General features: G+C 42.5%; 1 protein-coding gene across 2 annotated transcripts in view; it reads left to right on the top strand.

Moving 5' to 3' along the window:
* Window positions 1-18209, top strand: part of LOC120538167 (GON-4-like protein) — a 141189-nt gene that overhangs the window by 9961 nt on the left and 113019 nt on the right. The window lies entirely within an intron of this gene.

The raw sequence follows: 18209 nt of genomic DNA, 5'->3' as shown, positions 1-18209 counted from the left end.
CTTCCTCAGTTTGTTTGCCCAGTTGATTTCATACAAGGGACGCTATTGGCGGATGGCTTAGAAGCTACCCAATCAGAGCATGTATTACGTATTAAATAAAACTCCACAATGATATACGTTATGCTTCCTGCGTGGTGCTTGATTGTTTGCTTTTCTCTGTCTCTCTCACTCTCTGACATTCTCTGCGCCTGACGGAGGGGGTGTGAGCAGAGGGGCTGTTTGCACAGAGGCTGTTTGCCTAGAGGATATGGACGCTCCTCTAAAAAATGCCGCTTTATTGCGGTGCTTTGGCATACTTAAAAGCCCAAAAGCACGTATTGATTTTTTGATTGTTTGCTTTTCTCTCGATCTCTCTCTCTGACATTCTCTGCTCCTGACACGCAATCTTTGAAGAGGAAGATATGTTTGCATTCTTTTAATTGTGAGAAAGAACTGTCATCTCTGTCTTGTCATGGAGCACAGTTTAAACTTTTGACTAAAGGGTGTTATTTCATGTCTAGAGGACTCTAATAATGTTAACAGTGTGGGAGAGTTTATCATGGCTTAAAATATATAAAAATAACCATACAAACATATGGTTTCTACATCGCTGATTTTCATCTATTATTATAAATGCGACTGTGATAATTCGGATTCATATAGAAATCCAAGAAAATTCTTTCTTTCTAAATTTCATGTAAAGTGTGATACTTTTGGATGTATGGATTTGTATCCACTATTGGCTGTATAATTTCTATTACAGCCATGGCCGAAATTATCAGCACACCTGGAATTTTCCCAGAAAATGCACCATTTCTCCCAGAAAATTGTTGCAATTACAAATGTTTTCGTCTACACATGTTTTATTTCCTTTATGTGCATTGGATCAACACAAAAAAACAGAGAAAAAATGCCAAATCTGACATCGTTTCACACAAAACTCAAAAACCAGGCTGGACAAAATTATTGGCACCCTCAACTTAATATCTGGTTGCACACCCTTTGGAAAAAATAACTGAAATCAAGCACTTCCTATAACCACCAACAAGCTTGTTACACCTCTCAACTGGAATTTCCGACCACTCTTCTTTTACAAACTACTCAAGGTCTCTCAGATTTGAAGGGCGCCTTCTCCCAACAGCAATTTTGAGATCTCTATCTATAAGTGTTCAGTCGGGTTTAGATCCAGACTCATTGCTGGCCACTTCAGAACTCTCCAGCGCTTTGTCTTCAACCATTTCTGGGTGCTTTTAGATGTATGTTTTGGGTCATTGTCCTGCTGGAACACCCATGACTTCTGACACTGGGCCCTACATTGCACCCCAATATCTTTTGGTAGTCTTCAGATTTCATGATGCCTTGCACACAAATGAGAAAAAATCTTCCATATTAACGGTAGAACAGAAGGATAGGGTGGTGCGTTTTTCACCACTGATGGCATCAGTGAATGAGCTTAACAGACTTAAAAGATCTCTTACAGCCTCAAGAACTGTAATGTCAGAATCTTTTGGCATGAGGAAGTAGTAGAACTGAGTAGACAACTTGATGCTGTTCTAAAAATCTCTTTACCATTACATATGCAGAATCCCAGCGTATCGGCTCATCATGAATTAGTTTGTGTTTGGGTATCTCTATGTCCTTTTGTTTAATTTTCAACTGTCTGCACATTTTTGGAGACCTGCTGAAAGCAGGCACAGTTTTTCTTAGTCTTGGGAGAGCTGCAGACACAAGAAGGTATGTCTTGGCCCTTGTGATTTGCAAGGAGCAAATTGTTCCCAAAGAAGGGGATCCATGTAAGATCTTCTTGAAATGCTTTTTTGCTCGATGAGGCATTATTAGTTGTGATCCCAGCCATTTTTGTCATGTCCAGCTGCCATTCATCCTGAATAAATTCCTCTAAGGCTTCCCTTAAGCTTTGTCCTGTGTGCTCAGAGTTAAACCTGACACAGCCCAAACACCAACTTTACAAGGTCCCAGGACTGTGTAATAAATTGGAGAGTTACTGCCATGTATGCTGACCTGCTGGTTCACAGATCAGGTATGGTTGAAAAGTAAGGTTTCTGTGTAAGACTATTAATTACTTTACTTTTTGTATCTCATAAAGTGCAGGGATTTCAGTGTATAGTGAACCCTCGTTTATCACGGTTAATCCGTTCCAGACTCTACCGTGATAAATTAATTTTCGCGAAGTAGGATTCTTTATTTATAAATCGAATATTTTTGCAGTTACAGTATAGAAAACCTGTTTACAACCTTCTAAATACGTTTTTTTAACATTATTAGAGCCCTCTAGACATGAAATAACACCCTTTAGTCACCATTACACTCGTATTACCCAATATATTAGACAAAATAAGAGAAAATAAGACATATTAGACGTTACAAATATCATATTACTAGGCGCACTTGCCTTTTAAGGCGACCGACTTTTATCCTCAATTTTTGTGCTCTCCATGTGTACATCAGGCACGTAAGTGTAGGGAATGAGAACATTAAAGTGCCCATTCATAACATCTCCCGAAAACCTAAGTTTTTTTTTTTATCCCCTCAAGTGCCTGTCCAAAGTCATACAATGTCAGCCTGAATCTGTACCGCTAAAGACAGAGTTTCATGCACTAAATAAGCTATAGATGAGAATAAGCAAGCACCATCTCCCCTGATAATTACTACGCGGTGTGGCATTTGTACTCCATCAACATTAATTATTTCCAGAGACATAATTTTGTCTATTTTTCCAGCGCATCGCGCACAAAAGCAAGGGACCGGTGACAGCACCAGAACTCTGCTCAGATCGCGTCGCTTCGTACCTCAAGCCGCAAGTAGTAAGTCTGTAATAAGCTGAATACCGCTACGCTTTGCACTCACGGGACGGAAGGACAACCCCGAACGCTTTTATCTAGTAGATTATTATACTGTACATTTAATTGCACACAACCACTAACCTATGAAGGCACGACCTTAGTAGGAGAATCTTCAGAGGTGGTGCAGTATCTTCAGCAGGTGCGTTGTTGTCTTCAGTGAAGAAGTACTAGGAGTAGGCAGTGGGTGTATGGGTGCGCGGCTGAAGAACATCTTGATAGGCAGTTGCTGGCGCTGTCTTTTCATATGCGTGAGGAGGCTTTTGTAGGGTATTGCCATCTTTAATCATATCCAAGAGTTTCACCTTCTCCTGGATGGTAAGCATCTTCCTCCGGCGCTTAGTTTTATTGTCAGAAGGCTTAGAAAAAGCAGCACGTTTAGAAGCCATCGTAGGGCTTAGATAAAAGTTCTCAGAAAGCGCATGCGTAGTGACGTAAGCATGTATGAGAAAAAAATTGCGATAGAGTGAAGCCGCGAAAGTCGAAGCGTGATATAGTGAGGGATCACTGTATATTGAATAATTTCTTGAAGGAAAACAATATCTGTTATTTAGTTGTGCCACAAGCTGCTGAAATCCAGGTTTTTCAACAGTATATACAGGTACTTGATCCCTGCATATGTGTTTTGCAACTAGCCTGTTTAATCTCTTGGTGATTTTTTTTGTCATACTTTTTACGTTGTGCAAATACAGCTGGGGTAGTCTGTGATTGTGTTTGTGAAGAACCTCTTCTTTTATATAATAGGACAAACCATTTAGTTGTGTTATACTTGCAACATGTTTATTATGAGAAAATTATGTTGGTCAAATTGTAAATAATACTAAATAACAATATAGCCATTGTAATTGCATTCAAAACCATTAAATAATTAAAACTCTTAAAATATTAGAAATTATAGCATTGTACTTTAAACAAAATTATTTTTACTCATCTATACTAATCAAAGGCAAAGCACTCACTCACTCACTCACTCACTCACTCACTCACTGATCACTAATTCTCCAACTTCCTGTGTAGGTAGAAGGCTGCAATTTGGCAGGCTCATTCCTTACAGCTTACTTACAAAAGTTGGGCAGGTTTCATTTCGAAATTCTACGTGTAATGGTCATAACTGGAACCTATTTTTTCGTCCATATACTATAACAGACTTCTGCTCGATGCCCGTGTGAGGCGGAGTTACACCTCCCACGTAATTTAGTGCCTGCCCATATAAGGCCGTCCGTCAGCGGCAATCCAATAGAAGCACTGCCGCTAAATATTTACGGGTGAAGAACTGTGCTCCTTGGGATTAATAAAATATCTATCTATCTATCTATCTATCTATCTATCTATCTATCTATCTATCTATCTATCTATCTATCTATCTATCTATCTATCTATCTATCTATCTATCTATCTTATGCAGAGGAAGATGAGATGGTCAGGGTGGTGTTTGGCACAAACTCGGCGAAACTGCGAGAGAAACTTTTAAGTGCCGGGTCTTAGCTAACATTAAATACAGCCGTGGACATCGCACGAGATGGCACCAGCACAGCTGGGAACCTTTGATGCATGTAGCGGCTCACGTGAAATTACGCAGTGCACAGACAAAAAGCAACAGTTCCAAAGAGTGCTGAACAACAACCGAATTACACAATTGAGAAGGCAGCAAAAAAATATGAAGCGTGTGATAAATACAAGCATATTTATAAGTACAGCTACTGCGGAAACAAAGCACACGGTGGAAAAAGTCAATGTCCCGCTAAAGGAAGACAGTGTAAAAAAAACCCGTGCATACAGTGTGTCACGTCTCAGATAAAGAGGAAGACGAGCTGTTTATTGATGCAGTAAGAAACAAATCGATGAATGAAACCTGTTATCTTTACAACGATTGACAAACACGGAATGTAACTTGAACACAACACATCCTACAAATACAAACGTGATTGAAAGAAAAAATGATAATCAAATCCTTGATGACAGCAACACTCATAACACACTCTCTCTCTCTCTCTCTCTCTATATATATATATATATATATATATATATATATATATATATATATATATATATATATATGTATATATACCTCGATCTACATACGCTCAAATAGACAAACCATACGCCGTGGCGCAATGGTAGAGGCTTCGCCTCTAAGCGCGGCGTCGAGGTTCAATTCCCGAGAGGGGGTGCGCTGAGTATGTATGCGCACTTCCCGATTCATTTTACCCTCGTATCCCCTTGGTTTGAGACGTATGAAAAAATATTCTGTTAACGCAGAAAGAGAGATCACCAATTGAAGCTTTAAGAATAATGGATACTTTACTTGCCATCAATGGTTGTTTTGGTAAAGCCATACTCCGTGTAATCATTAGATGAACGGTAAAAAAGTAAGAGCGAGGGGAGGGTGACTTATTGAGGCACGCAGGCGAAACCACAATAGCCTGGGCTCGATGTAGTCTTGCGTCAACTCGATCTGAATTGCGCGATCACATTCGAAAAAATATATCTTTTCAAGTTCTATTTAGTCGACACAAATATCTTTGGTTGGAACGTAAGGCGAATTTACTCTTTACATTTGTATGGTGAAGAAAAATGTATGCAATCTTGCCTACATTTAACTTACATTCCTACCAAAGATATTTCTGTCGACTAAATAAAAATTCCTTCTATTTAAAATTTAAATAGAACTTGAACAGATACGATAGTTCATAATATCCACGCAGACTTGCACATAAGAGCGGGAGTCATCCGTTTTAACAAACAGCGTATTGCACTGATACGAAATAGCCTGCCCATTTAATTATTTAGGAATGGATAAATAAATTAAGATTTTGTACAAATGATATTTTTCATTTTTCTTCCTTGATGGATTCTGCCACCCCCAGCAACAGTTGCTCGCACCACAAAGTGTGTGTGTATATATATATATATATATATATATATATATATATATATATATATATATATATATATATACTAGCAAAATAGTAGTGTGTTAAAGAAGTAATGAAAAGGAAACATTTTAACAATAACGTAACATGATTGACAATGTAATTGTGTTGTCATTGTCATGAGTGTTGCTGGCATATATATATTTGTTTATATATATATGTTTGTGTGTGTGTATGTGTGTATATATATATATATATACTAATAAAAGGCAAAACCCTCACTCACTCACTCACTCACTCACTGACTCATCACTAATTCTCCAACTTCCCGTGTAGGTAGAAGGCTAAAATTTGGCAGGCTCATTCCTTACAGCTTACTTACTAAAGTTGGGCAGGTTTCATTTTGATATTCTACGCCTAATGGTCATAACTGGAAGGTATTTTTCTCCATTAACTGTAATAGAGTTGAGCTGGAAAGACGTGGGGGGCGGAGTTTCGTGTGACATCATCACGCCTCCCACGTAATCACGTGAACTGACTGTCAACGCAGTGCGTACAAAACCAGGAAGACCTCCAAAAAGCGCTTAAGAAAACATGCATTATATAATTGAGAAGGTAGCGAAACAATAAGAAGTGAGCGAGTGACATATACTACCATATTCATGAGTGCTGCTACCTCGGAAAGAAAGCAAGGTGTAAACCTAAACTTTAAATTAAGTTCATAGACAGGCTACCGCTGGCGTTTCACATACCCACAGGTAATGCGGGATACAAGTTTAATGAGAGGACGCAGGATATAAGCGAAAGTTTTGATCACTTTGTAACTAAGTTAAAATTGTAGGTGAAGGGTGTGCTTATGCAAATTCGAGACTGTGTTTGTGGGGATTGACAGTTAAGCGGGTGGGGAGTCACGTCATCATCTCCCTCCCATTCATCTCATTTCGCTCTGAGCTGAGCTCCGCGGCTAATGCTGTCTTCCGAAGCAACTTCGTCAGACTGCCACCAAATACTCACAGAAAAATCCACAAGTTAATACACACGCTGTCTCTAGAGTTTCTCCACACTGAATCCTCCAGGCACTACTTACAAAAGGTCACATTGACAATTGTGTTACGTTATTTTTAAAATCTTTCCTTTTCTTAGCACAAGCACAGCTGAGAAGCTTCGATGCATGTGCTCCATAACGTTAAAAATAATGCATTTAATCACACTTTGCATTACAAGCAAAGGGAGCTTTTGTCAATGCATGATTTCCTGGTACACCGATTACATTGATCAGCGCATCCCGATTCATTTTACCCTCGCACCACCTTAGTTTGAGAAGAAGTATGAAAAAATATGAGGTTAACACAGAAAAACAGATCACCAATTCAAGCTTTATGAATAATCGATTAGCCATCAATAATTGTTTTGGTAAAGCCATCCTCCTTCCATTTTATAATTTTTCCGCCACTAGCCATGATTAAATGAGCGGTAAAAAGTAAGAGCAAAGCGAGGGTGACTTATTTAGGCAGGCATATATATGACAGCAACACTCATGACAATGTCAATCATGTTACGTTATTATTAAAATGTTTCCTTTTCTTTTCATTACTTCTTTAACACACTACTTCTCCGGTAGCGGGTATTTTGCTATATATATATATATATATATATATATATATATATATATATATATATAGACCTCCAAAGAGCGCTGAGACTTTTGATATCATGAGCGTGTCTGCAAAAACTGGGGTCTCCTGCCCAGCAAAAGTCAAGCAGCCAGCGCGCGTGCATAGCTGTGCCGGCCTTTGAGATGCTGACTGCGCTTCTGCCTTAAGTCAAAGTGAGCACTTTTAATTTTTTTCATCCTCCCCCTGCGCTATAGCCCAGACAAGTGCAAACACGGGACCCCTTTTCTACACCACGGCAAAATAATATTAAGGCGATTCACACTTTCTTTTGCACGTATACGATTATGAGGTCCTCAGCTCGGATTATGAAGACACGCACAGGAGTGGAGGACTGACAGTGCCATCACAGCCGATTAATGGCGGGGGCGTCTCACCAGTCTACACAAGACCCACCGCGACTGTCCCCAAAAGGCGATCATAACGTTAGCGAACACATCTCTCTATCTATACTAATAAAAGGCAAAGCCCTCACTCACTCACTCACTGACTCATCACTAATTCTCCAACTTCCCGTGTGGGTGGAAGGCTGAAATTAGGCAGGTTCATTACTTACAGCTTCCTTACAAAAGTTGGGCAGGTTTTATATCGAAATTCTACGCGTAATGGTCATAACTGGAAGCTGTTTTTCTCCATTCACTGTAATGGAGATGAGCTTGAACGCCGTGGGGAGTTCGTGTGACATCATCACGCCTCACACGTAATCACGCAGTACATAGAAAACCAGGAAGACCTCCAAACAGCGCTGAAGAAAACATGCATTATATAATTGAAAAGGCAGCGAAACAATAAGAAGCGAGCGAGTGACATATACAACCATATTGATGAGTTCTGCTACTTCAGAAACAAAGCACGATGTAAACCTACACTTTAAATTAATTTCATAGACAGGCTGCCGCTGGCGTTTGTAATTTAGTGCCTGCCCATATAAGGCCGTCCGTCACCGGCAATCCAATAGCAAACTGCCACGGGTAAATATTCACGGGTGAAGGACTCTGCTTATGGAGAGGAAGATGAGATGGTCAGGGTGGTGTTTGACACAAACTCAGCGAAACTGCGAGAAAGTTTTAAGTGCCAGGACTAAGGTAACATTAAATACAGCCACGGACATAGCACGAGATGGCACCAGCACAGCTGGGAACCTTCGATGCATGTACACCGAGCGGCTCACGTGTACTGACGCAGTGCACAGATAAAAGGCAACAGTTCCAAAGAGCTGAACAAAACCGAATTACACAATTGAAAAGGCAGCAAAAAATATGAAGCGTCTGATAAGCATATTCATAAATCCAGCTACTGCGGAAACAAAGCACACGGTGGAAAAAGTCAATGTCCCGCTAAAGGAAGACAGTGTAAAAAAAAAAAAAATGCAGTGTGTCAGGTCTCAGATAAAGAAGAAGATGAGCTGTTTATTGATGCAGTAAGAAACAAATCGATGAAAGAAACCTGTCATCTTTACAACGATTGACAAACACGGAATGTAACTTGAACATAACACATCCTACAAATACGAACCTGATTGAAAGAAATAATGATAATCAAATCCTTGATGACAGCAACACTCAGTAACACTCACAAAACAAATACTGTATATTGACAGTCATGTTACGTTATTTTTAAAATGTTCCCTTTTCTTTTTCTAATATATATATATATATATATATATATATATATATGTATATATATATATATATATATGTGTATATATATATATATATGTGTATATATATATATATATGTGTGTATATATATATATATGTATATATATATATATATATATATATATATGTGTATATATATATATATATATGTGTATATATATATATATGTGTGTGTGTATATATATATATTGTGGCCGGGCTGGAGCCAACCAGGGCGCCCAGGAGGGGCGTGAGGAGGGCTTGTGCCTCCTCCAGACAGAGTGGGGGCGTCCGTCCTGGTTAGGCAGGGGGCCTGGGTACAGGGCTTTGAAGCCCAGCCCTGTAGGGACCCGTGGCCACCGCCAGGCGGCGCCCCGGTGCCTAATTATCCCGGGAGCCCGGCACTTCCGCCACACCAGGAAGTGCGGGGAAGACTTTGTGTGGCGCCGGAGAGCTGCCAGGAAGGCAGCCGACACTTCCGCCACGCTGGGCGTGGCCAAGGAACAGATGGCGGAAGCACCTGGGGCTCATCCGGGAGCCTTATTTAAGGGGCCGCCTCCCTCCAGTCATTGGTGGAAGTCGGGAGGAAGGAGACGGAGCTGGAGAGAGGACAGGAGGCGGCCAGAGGAAGGCACAGTGACTGTGGGCCCTGGACTTTTGGGGAATTCGGTGCAAGAAGGCACTGGGGGTGCACGTGAGCAAAACACCTTGTAAATAGTGTCAATAAAAGTGTGTTGGGTGCAAAAATGTTGTCCGTCTGTCTGTGTCCGGGCCAGGTTTCACAGTGGCGTGAGTGGCAGGATACTCCGCCTGGTTCAAGGCGGGGACCTGTGTTGTTGAAACAAAATAATTCTGTGAGCGGCCCGGCGCAGCGGCGGACCCACACACTGGCCGCGGGAGCGGCCCGTGCACGACCCCGCGGGAGCGTTTCGCCCCAGAAACCGCCTCCGGACAGCGGAATGGCTTTTCCCCGAGTGCGGAGGAGAACCCGACATCGCGGGCGCAGCGGGCTCAATCGCGCTGTCGAGACGGACAGCCAGGCCGGCGTGGCAGCACCGAAGGCCACACCGAGGCGGGGGCCTCGGCATGGCGGGATCCGGGAGGTAAGTGCCCTGCCCTGCAATCGCCGGCCCGCCGGGTCGGTCTTACCTCTATCCTTACAGGGAGGGACGAACGGATCGCGTCCGTGGCAGGAGCACGGGCCACGGGCTGTCGGCAGCGCGGGCGGCGGCAGCAAGGAAGGCTGCGGAAACGGAGCCGCTGCGGCTCGAGGAATCGCCGCAAACACAACGCGCGAAGAGGCACGCCTCCGCTTTTCGAGCAGGGAAGGCAAGATGGCGCGGGCGGATGTCCCGCCCGCTGACAGGCACGGGATTGGCCGGTGTGTCTTGCGTGCCCGCCGATGATTGGATAGAGGCGGGCCCAAGGAATGCCAGTCTCGTGCCAAACCGAGACCCGATTGGGCCAGAGGGAGTGGCCCAGAGGAGGCAGGCGTCGCGTGGAGCTGATGGACAGGTAAGCCCACCGACGTCTGTCTCTCTCTCTCCACCAGCTGCTCGGCGTCGCGTCGGAGTAGTCCTTCGCCCGCCAAGCCGTCCTTAGAGGAGCTGCTACGTGTTCTCGCCGCTCAGAGTGAGCAGCTGATGGAGATGGCGGTCGCGTCGAGAAAGACACCGACTGAGACGGAGGATCGGCGCGGCGCTGGAACCGGAGGCAGGCAGAACACGGCGGGAGTGGTGAGTGTTGCCGTTCCGTAGAGCAAGTGGGGAGGTTTGCGAACATGGCTGTGACCGTTCACGGACGATCAGCTCAAGTAAGCAACCTCCCGACAGCAGACGCCGCGGTGCAGACGGCTAGCGCGGCGAGGAGCTCGAATATGCAGGGGCTGGTAGGATCGGGGCTGCTGAGTGCCCTGGGTCCTAGCGCCCTGCGCTCAAGCCTGCAGCTGTCTCCTGTCGCTCTGCCTGGGCGCAGACGGGCTGGATTTGAGCTTTGCTGTGCTCAGACCCAGACCGTCAGCGCGTCCAAGAAAGAAGGAGGAACCGAAGGGTGAATGCCGGTTCCTCCGATAGGAGAGGACGCGGCGCTGGGTGCGCGCGTCCGGAGAAGGGCCGTCCTCTGTGCGGGCAGAGGAGATCCCCTGGGCGGCTGGGCGAGCTGCCTGCGAGAGCGGTGCCGAGGCCGGCGAGCGGGGGCATGGAACCTGCGGCGGAGGACTCCAGCAGGCAAGTTGGGGCTGTCGGAGGGGGCAGGAGCACGGTCGATACGGAGACCGACGGGCTTCGGGATGAGTGTCCTGGCTGTGCTTCTGGCCCTCTTTTCTTTATTTTACAGGCCCGAAGCCCGGCGGCGCTGAGGCCGGCGTCGGCGGGGACCTGCCCGCCTGGAACGCAGGCGCCCGCTGGAGTGCTCCACGCGGGGAGGCCTACAGTGACCCCGCTGGGGGGAACAGCGGGGGCGAGAGCGGCGCAGACCACAGGGGGACGTTTGCGCCCGGCGAGGGTGCCGAAGACAGATGTCTCAGGGTGCCGTGTTGGACCCTGGGGACATAGTAGGACCCTCGCTGGGGGCGTGCTGCCCTTCGGGTTGTGCCGCTCGACCCACGTGTCCTCGCTAGCGGTGGGGCACTGTGGCCCCGCCGGGCTGGAGCCCGCTGGGGCGCCCAGGAGGGCGTGAGGAGGGCTTGTGCCTCCTCCAGACCGAGGGCGTCCGTCCTGGTTCTGTTGGGGGCCCCGGGTTGAGGGCATGGAAGCCCTTCCCTGTAGGGGCCCGTGGTCACCGCCAGGCGGCGCCCGATGCGGTTTATCCCGTGCGGTTGCGGTTGGGGCTGGAGCCCGGCGGGGCTTGGAGGACCGGAGGAGGCGAGTGCCTCCTCCAGACAGAGTGGGGCGTCCGTCCTGGTTAGGCAGGGGCCTCGGGTACAGGGCTTTGAAGCCCAGCCCTGTAGGGACCCGTGGCCACCGCCAGGCGGCGCCTGTGCCTAATTATCCCGGGAGCCGGCACTTCCGCCACACCAGGAAGTGCGGGGAAGACTTTGTGTGGCGCCGGAGAGCTGCCAGGAAGGCAGCCGACACTTCCGCCACGCTGGGCGTGGCAAGGAACAGATGGCGGAAGCACCTGGGGCTCATCCGGGAGCCTTATTTAGGGGCCTCCCTCCAGTCATTGGTGGAAGTCGGGAGGAAGGAGACGGAGCTGGAGAGAGGACAGGAGGCGCCAGAGGAAAGGCACAGTGACTGTGGGCCCTGGACTTTTGGGAATTGGTGCAAGAAGGCACTGGGGGTGCACGTGAGCAAAACACCTTGTAAATAGTGTCAATAAAAGTGTGTTGGGTGCAAAAATGTTGTCCGTCTGTCTGTGTCCGGGCCAGGTTTCACAATATATATATATATATATATGTGTGTATATATATATATATGTGTGTATATATATATATATGTATATATATATACACATATATACACAACAATTACTTTGACAATCATGTTACGTTATTTTCAAAATGTTTTTCCTTTTCTTTTTCGTACCTTCTTTAACACACTACTTCTCCGCTACACACACATATATATATATACACATATATATATATATATATATATATACACATATATATATATATATATATATATATATATATATACATATATATATATATATATATATATATATATATATATATATATATATATACACATATATATATATACACATATATATATATATACACACATATATATATATATATATATATAGACATATACAGTAATCCCTCGCTATATCGCGCTTTGACTTTCGTGGCTTCACTCTATCGCAGATTTTATATGAAAGCATAACTAAATATATAACGTGGATTTTTCGCTGCTTTATGGTTCTGGACAATGTGTCTTTTTACTTCCTGTACATGCTTCCTCAGTTGGTTTGCCCAGTTGATTTCATACAAGGGGCGCTATTGGCGGATGATTGAGAAGCTAACCAATCGGAGCACGCAGTTAAGTTCCTGCCTGCTGAATGCAGTGTTAAACAGGACGTCTCGTCTCGCTCATTCAGCATCAACATGTTTCACTGTGTAAAGAGTTGTGCTCTTTTGTGTTTATCTTTGTGCATAGTCAAGCCCTTCATTATGGCTCCAAAACGATCTGCTACTGCTTCAGGGGCCGTGCCCAAGCGCAAACGGAAGATGTTAACGATTGCCGTAAAAGTAAACGTTTTGGATTTGTTGAAGGCTACGATTCTTTTTATTTAAAAAGTAGGAAAGGAATATAAGATCTACGGCCACAGTGTCCTTTTAATCAGGGTGCAAAACGAGTTGTAAGTGGATGTAATAAGGCAGTAGTCTGGATGGAATCTGCTTTAGGGATTTGGATTGAAGACTGCCAGAAGAAGAACAACGGCGGTGCTACACAATCGCCTGAAGTGGCTCCTTTGGAAGAGCTGTAACGCTCTCCTTTATTGTGTAGTAAAATTAAACTCATTGTTATCGGACAAGTCATCGTGTCATTGTTAGTGAGTAACCATAATTAATTTTCCACTTACAGTACTTAGTACATGTACGTACGTTTAGTGTCACTGTACACACATTTACTGTATACTATTTTTCTTGCATTGTACTTATTTATTGCCAGTGGCCTGTCTATCGTAATGGCTGTAACATATGTGATATCGGAGACACTCAATTTCTTAAAAATAATATTTAGGTTTTACTGTATATAAACAGTGTGTTTATATACATAATTTCAATGAATCTTACCTAATATCTAAGAGAATACAAAGGGATTATGCTGTATATCTCTGCGGGGAATATTTATAAACAGTGTGGGAGAGTTTATAAGGGCTTAAAATATATAAAAATAACCATACAAACATATGGTTTCTACTTCACGGATTTTCACCTATCGCGGTGGGGTCTGGAACGTAACCCCCGCGATTGAGGAGGGATTACTATATACACATATATACACATATATACATATATATACACACACATATATATACATATACATATCTACATATATACTGTACAGTGTATATACACATATATACACAAATCTACATATATATATTAGGGGTGGGAGTTGATTAAAAAATTAATCTAATTAATTAGAGGCTGTGTAATAATTAATCTCGATTAATCGTATGTAATCACATATGAAAATTTGCCCCAAATCACAAATGTTTTTTTTTTTAATTTAAAAGGGTTTTAGTGGGGGACAGAATCAAATAATAGACATGGACATGAATATTGTAAACTCAAGCTCTTTTAATTTCTGAAAAAAAAAATGATTTTAAACTGCATTTCAATTCAAAACAGAAACAAAAATATCATCCCTGGCTAAAATTGGGCAGACTTAAAAATAAAGTGGTATTTTAAGTACTTTAAGTACATTTTCAGAATGGTATTGGCTTTAAATAATAATAACCAAAATTTCAACATAAAGTACAGTTTTTCTTCTTAAAAAAATAAGTCAAAAACATAAAAGGTAATTTGACCAGCTTCATCTTTAAACTCTGAGTAACCTTAGCCAAAATTATTTTGTACATTAGGCTAAAACAGTGTGATCATTGAGCATTTTGTAATTAGATGTAATTAGAATTACTAACGGTCACGGAAGTCCAATAATCCCCAGTAAGAGCCACAAAGTCCGCTTTCTGTAATGCATCAAATTTTGCTTGCTTTTCAGTGTGCAGAGAACCATGCTTTTATCAAGGCTTCCGTCGGGTAGTCTTTTGAAATGAAATTTTACTCCGATCAGTCGTAGGAACGCGCTTTATTCCGACTCTAACATTTTTGTAGCTCTGATGTGTGCATCAATGTAATCGATGTACTAGGAAATCATGCATTGACAAAAGTTCCCCTTTGCTTGGAATTGAAAGTGTGATTAGATGCGTTATTTTTTTTAACGCGTTATGGAGTACATGCATTGAAGCTTCTCAGCTGTGCTTGTGCTAAGAAAAGGAAACATTTTAAAAATAATTTAACATGATTGTGAATGTAATAGTTTTGTGACCGTTATGAGTGTTGCTCTCATCAGGGATTTAATTATAATTTCTTTCAATCAGGTTAGTATTTGGACAGTTTGCACAAAACCACGCTTTTATCAAGGCTTCCGTCGGGTAGTCTTTTGAAATGAAAATTGCTTCCGATCCAGTCATAGGAACGCGCTTTATTCCGACTCTACATTTTTGTAGCTCTGATGTGTGCATCAATGTCATTGATGTACCAGGAAATCATGCACTGACAAAAGTTCCCCTTTGCTTGGAATTGAAAGTGTGATTAAATGCGTTATTTTTTTTAACGCGTTATGGAGTACATGCATCGAAGCTTCTCAGCTGTGGTTGTGCTAAGAAAAGGAAACATTTTAAAAATAACGTAACATGATTCTGCGTTATCCGCATATTTTTTCATACGTCTCAAACCAAGGGGATGCGAGGGTAGAATGAATCATGAAGCGCGCATACATACTCAGTGCATCCCCTCTCAGGAATTGAACCTCGGACGTCGGCGCTAGAGGCGAAGCCTCTTCCATTGCGCCACGGCGTGTGGTTTGTCTATTTGAGAGTATGTAGATCGGGGTGTATATATATATATATATATATATATATATATATATATATATATATATACTCGCTACTTCGCAGCGGAGAAATAGTGTGTTAAGGAAGTTATGAAAAAGAAAAGAACATTTTAAAAATAACATAACATGATTGTCAATATACAGTAATTGTTTTGTGAGTGTTATGAGTGTTGCTGTCATCAAGGATTTGATTATCATTATCAGGTTCGTATTTGTAGGATGTGTTGTGTTCAAGTCACATTCCGTGTTTGTCAATCGTTGTAAAGATAACAGGTTTCATTCATTGATTAGTTTCTTACTGCATCAATAAACAGCTTGTCTTCCTCTTTATCTGAGACGTGACACACTGCATGCACGGGTTTTTACACTGTCTTCCTTTAGCGGGACATTGACTTTTTCCACCGTGTGCTTTGTTTCCGCCATAGTTGCACTTATGAATATGCTTGCATGTGTCAGACGCTTCATATTTTTTTGCTGCCTTCTCAATTGTGTAATTCGGTTTTTGTTCAGCACTCTTTGGAACTGTTGCTTTTTGTCTGTGCACTGCGTCAGTTCACGTGACCTGCTCGGTGTACATGCATCGAAGGTTCCCATGCTATGCTGGCGCCATCTCGTATGATGTCCACGGCTGTATTTAATGTTAGCTAAGACCCGGCACTTAAAAGTTTCTCTCGCAGTTTCGCTGAGTTTGTGCCAAACGCCACCCTGACCATCTCATCTTCGTCTGCATAAACAGAGTCCTTCACCCGTGAATATTTAGCGGCAGTGTTTCTATTGGATTGACGCTGACGGACGGCCTTATATGGGCAGGACGGCCATCGAGCAGACGTCTATTGTAGTATATGTTTGAAAAAATAGGTTCCAGTTATGACCATTACGCGTAGAATTTTGAAATGAAACCTGCCCAACTTTTGTAAGTAAGCTGTAAGGAATGAGCCTGCTAAATTTCAGCCTTCTACCTACACGGGAAGTTGGAGAATTAGTGATGAGTCAGTGATTAAGTGAGGGCTTTATCTTTTATTAGTGTATATATATATATATATATATATATATATATATATATATATATATATGTATATATATATATATATATATATATATATGTGTATACATATATATGTGTATACATATATATGTATATATATATATATATATATATATATATATATATATATATATATATATATATATATGTATAGCTATACTAACTCACTCACTCACTCACTCACTCAGTCATCACTAAGTTTTCCAACTTACCGTGTAGGTAGAAGGCTGAAATTTGGCAGGCTCATTCCTAACAGCTTATTTACAAAAGTTGGGCAGGTTTCACTTCGAAATTCTACGCGTAATGGTCATAACTGGAAGCTATTTTTCTACATATACTGTAATGGAGTTGAGCTCGAAAGCCGTGGGGGAGTTTCGTGACATCATCCGCCTCCCACATAATCACGTGAACTGACTGTCAACGCAGTACGTAGAAAACCAGGAAGAGCTCCAAAAAACGCTGAAGAAAACATGCATTATATAATTCTGAAGGCAGCGAAACTATAAGAAGCGAAAGAGTGACATATACAACCATATTCATGAGTGCTGCTACTTCGGAAACAAAGCACGGTGTAAACCTAAAGTTTAAATTAAGTTCATAGACAGGCTGCCGCTGCCGTTTGTCATGCCCACGGGTAATGCGGGATACAAGTTTAATGAGAGGACACAGGATATAATCGAGAGTTTTGATCACTTTGTAACTAAGTTAAAATTGCAGGTGAGGGGCTGTGCTTATGCAAATTCCGAGAGACTGTGTTTGTGGGGGATTGACAGTTAAGGCGGGTGGGGGAGTCACGTCATCATCTCCCCTACCATTCACCTCATTTCGCTCTGAGCTGCGCTCCACAGCTAACGCAGTGTTGTGACTTTGTGACGCTGCCACCAAATACTCACAGAAAAATCCACAAGTTAATACACACGCTGTGTCTAGAGTTTCTCCACACTGAATCCTCCAGGCACTACTTACAAAAGGTTACATTGACAATCGTGTTACGTTATTTTTAAAATGTTTCCTTTTCTTAGCACAAGCACAGCTGAGAAGCTTCGATGCATGCGCTCCATAACATGTTAAAAAATAACGCATTTAATCACAAGCAAAGGGGAACTTCTGTCAATGCATGATTTCCTGGTATACTGATTACATTGATCATCGCTTCCAGATTCATTTTACCCTCACACCCCCTTGGTTTGAGAAGAAGTATTAAAAAATATGAGGTTAACACAGAAAAACAGATCACCAATTGAAGCTTTATGAATATTCGATTCGCCATCAATAATTGTTTTGGTAAAACCATACTCAGTGTAATCCTCCTTCCATTTTATAATTTTTCCGCCACTAGCCATGATTAAATTAATGGTAAAAAAGTAAGAGCGAAGCGAGGGTGATTTATTCAGGCAGGCAGGCGACAGCTCAATAGCTCGAATTTGGTTATAAGTAGCTTCTATTTAGTCGCCAGAAATATCTTTGTTAGGAATGGAAGTTGAATTTAGTCTTTAAATTTCTATGGTAAAGAAAAAGTTATGTAATGATGACTAAATTAACTATATAAAGTCAAAACGTTTATATATAAAG

The sequence above is a fragment of the Polypterus senegalus genome, chromosome 1 (genome assembly GCF_016835505.1).
Source record: "Polypterus senegalus isolate Bchr_013 chromosome 1, ASM1683550v1, whole genome shotgun sequence".
Lineage (NCBI taxonomy): Eukaryota > Metazoa > Chordata > Cladistia > Polypteriformes > Polypteridae > Polypterus > Polypterus senegalus.
Note: the sequence above shows the minus strand (reverse complement) of the source record. Positions and strands in the feature narration are given on the sequence as shown.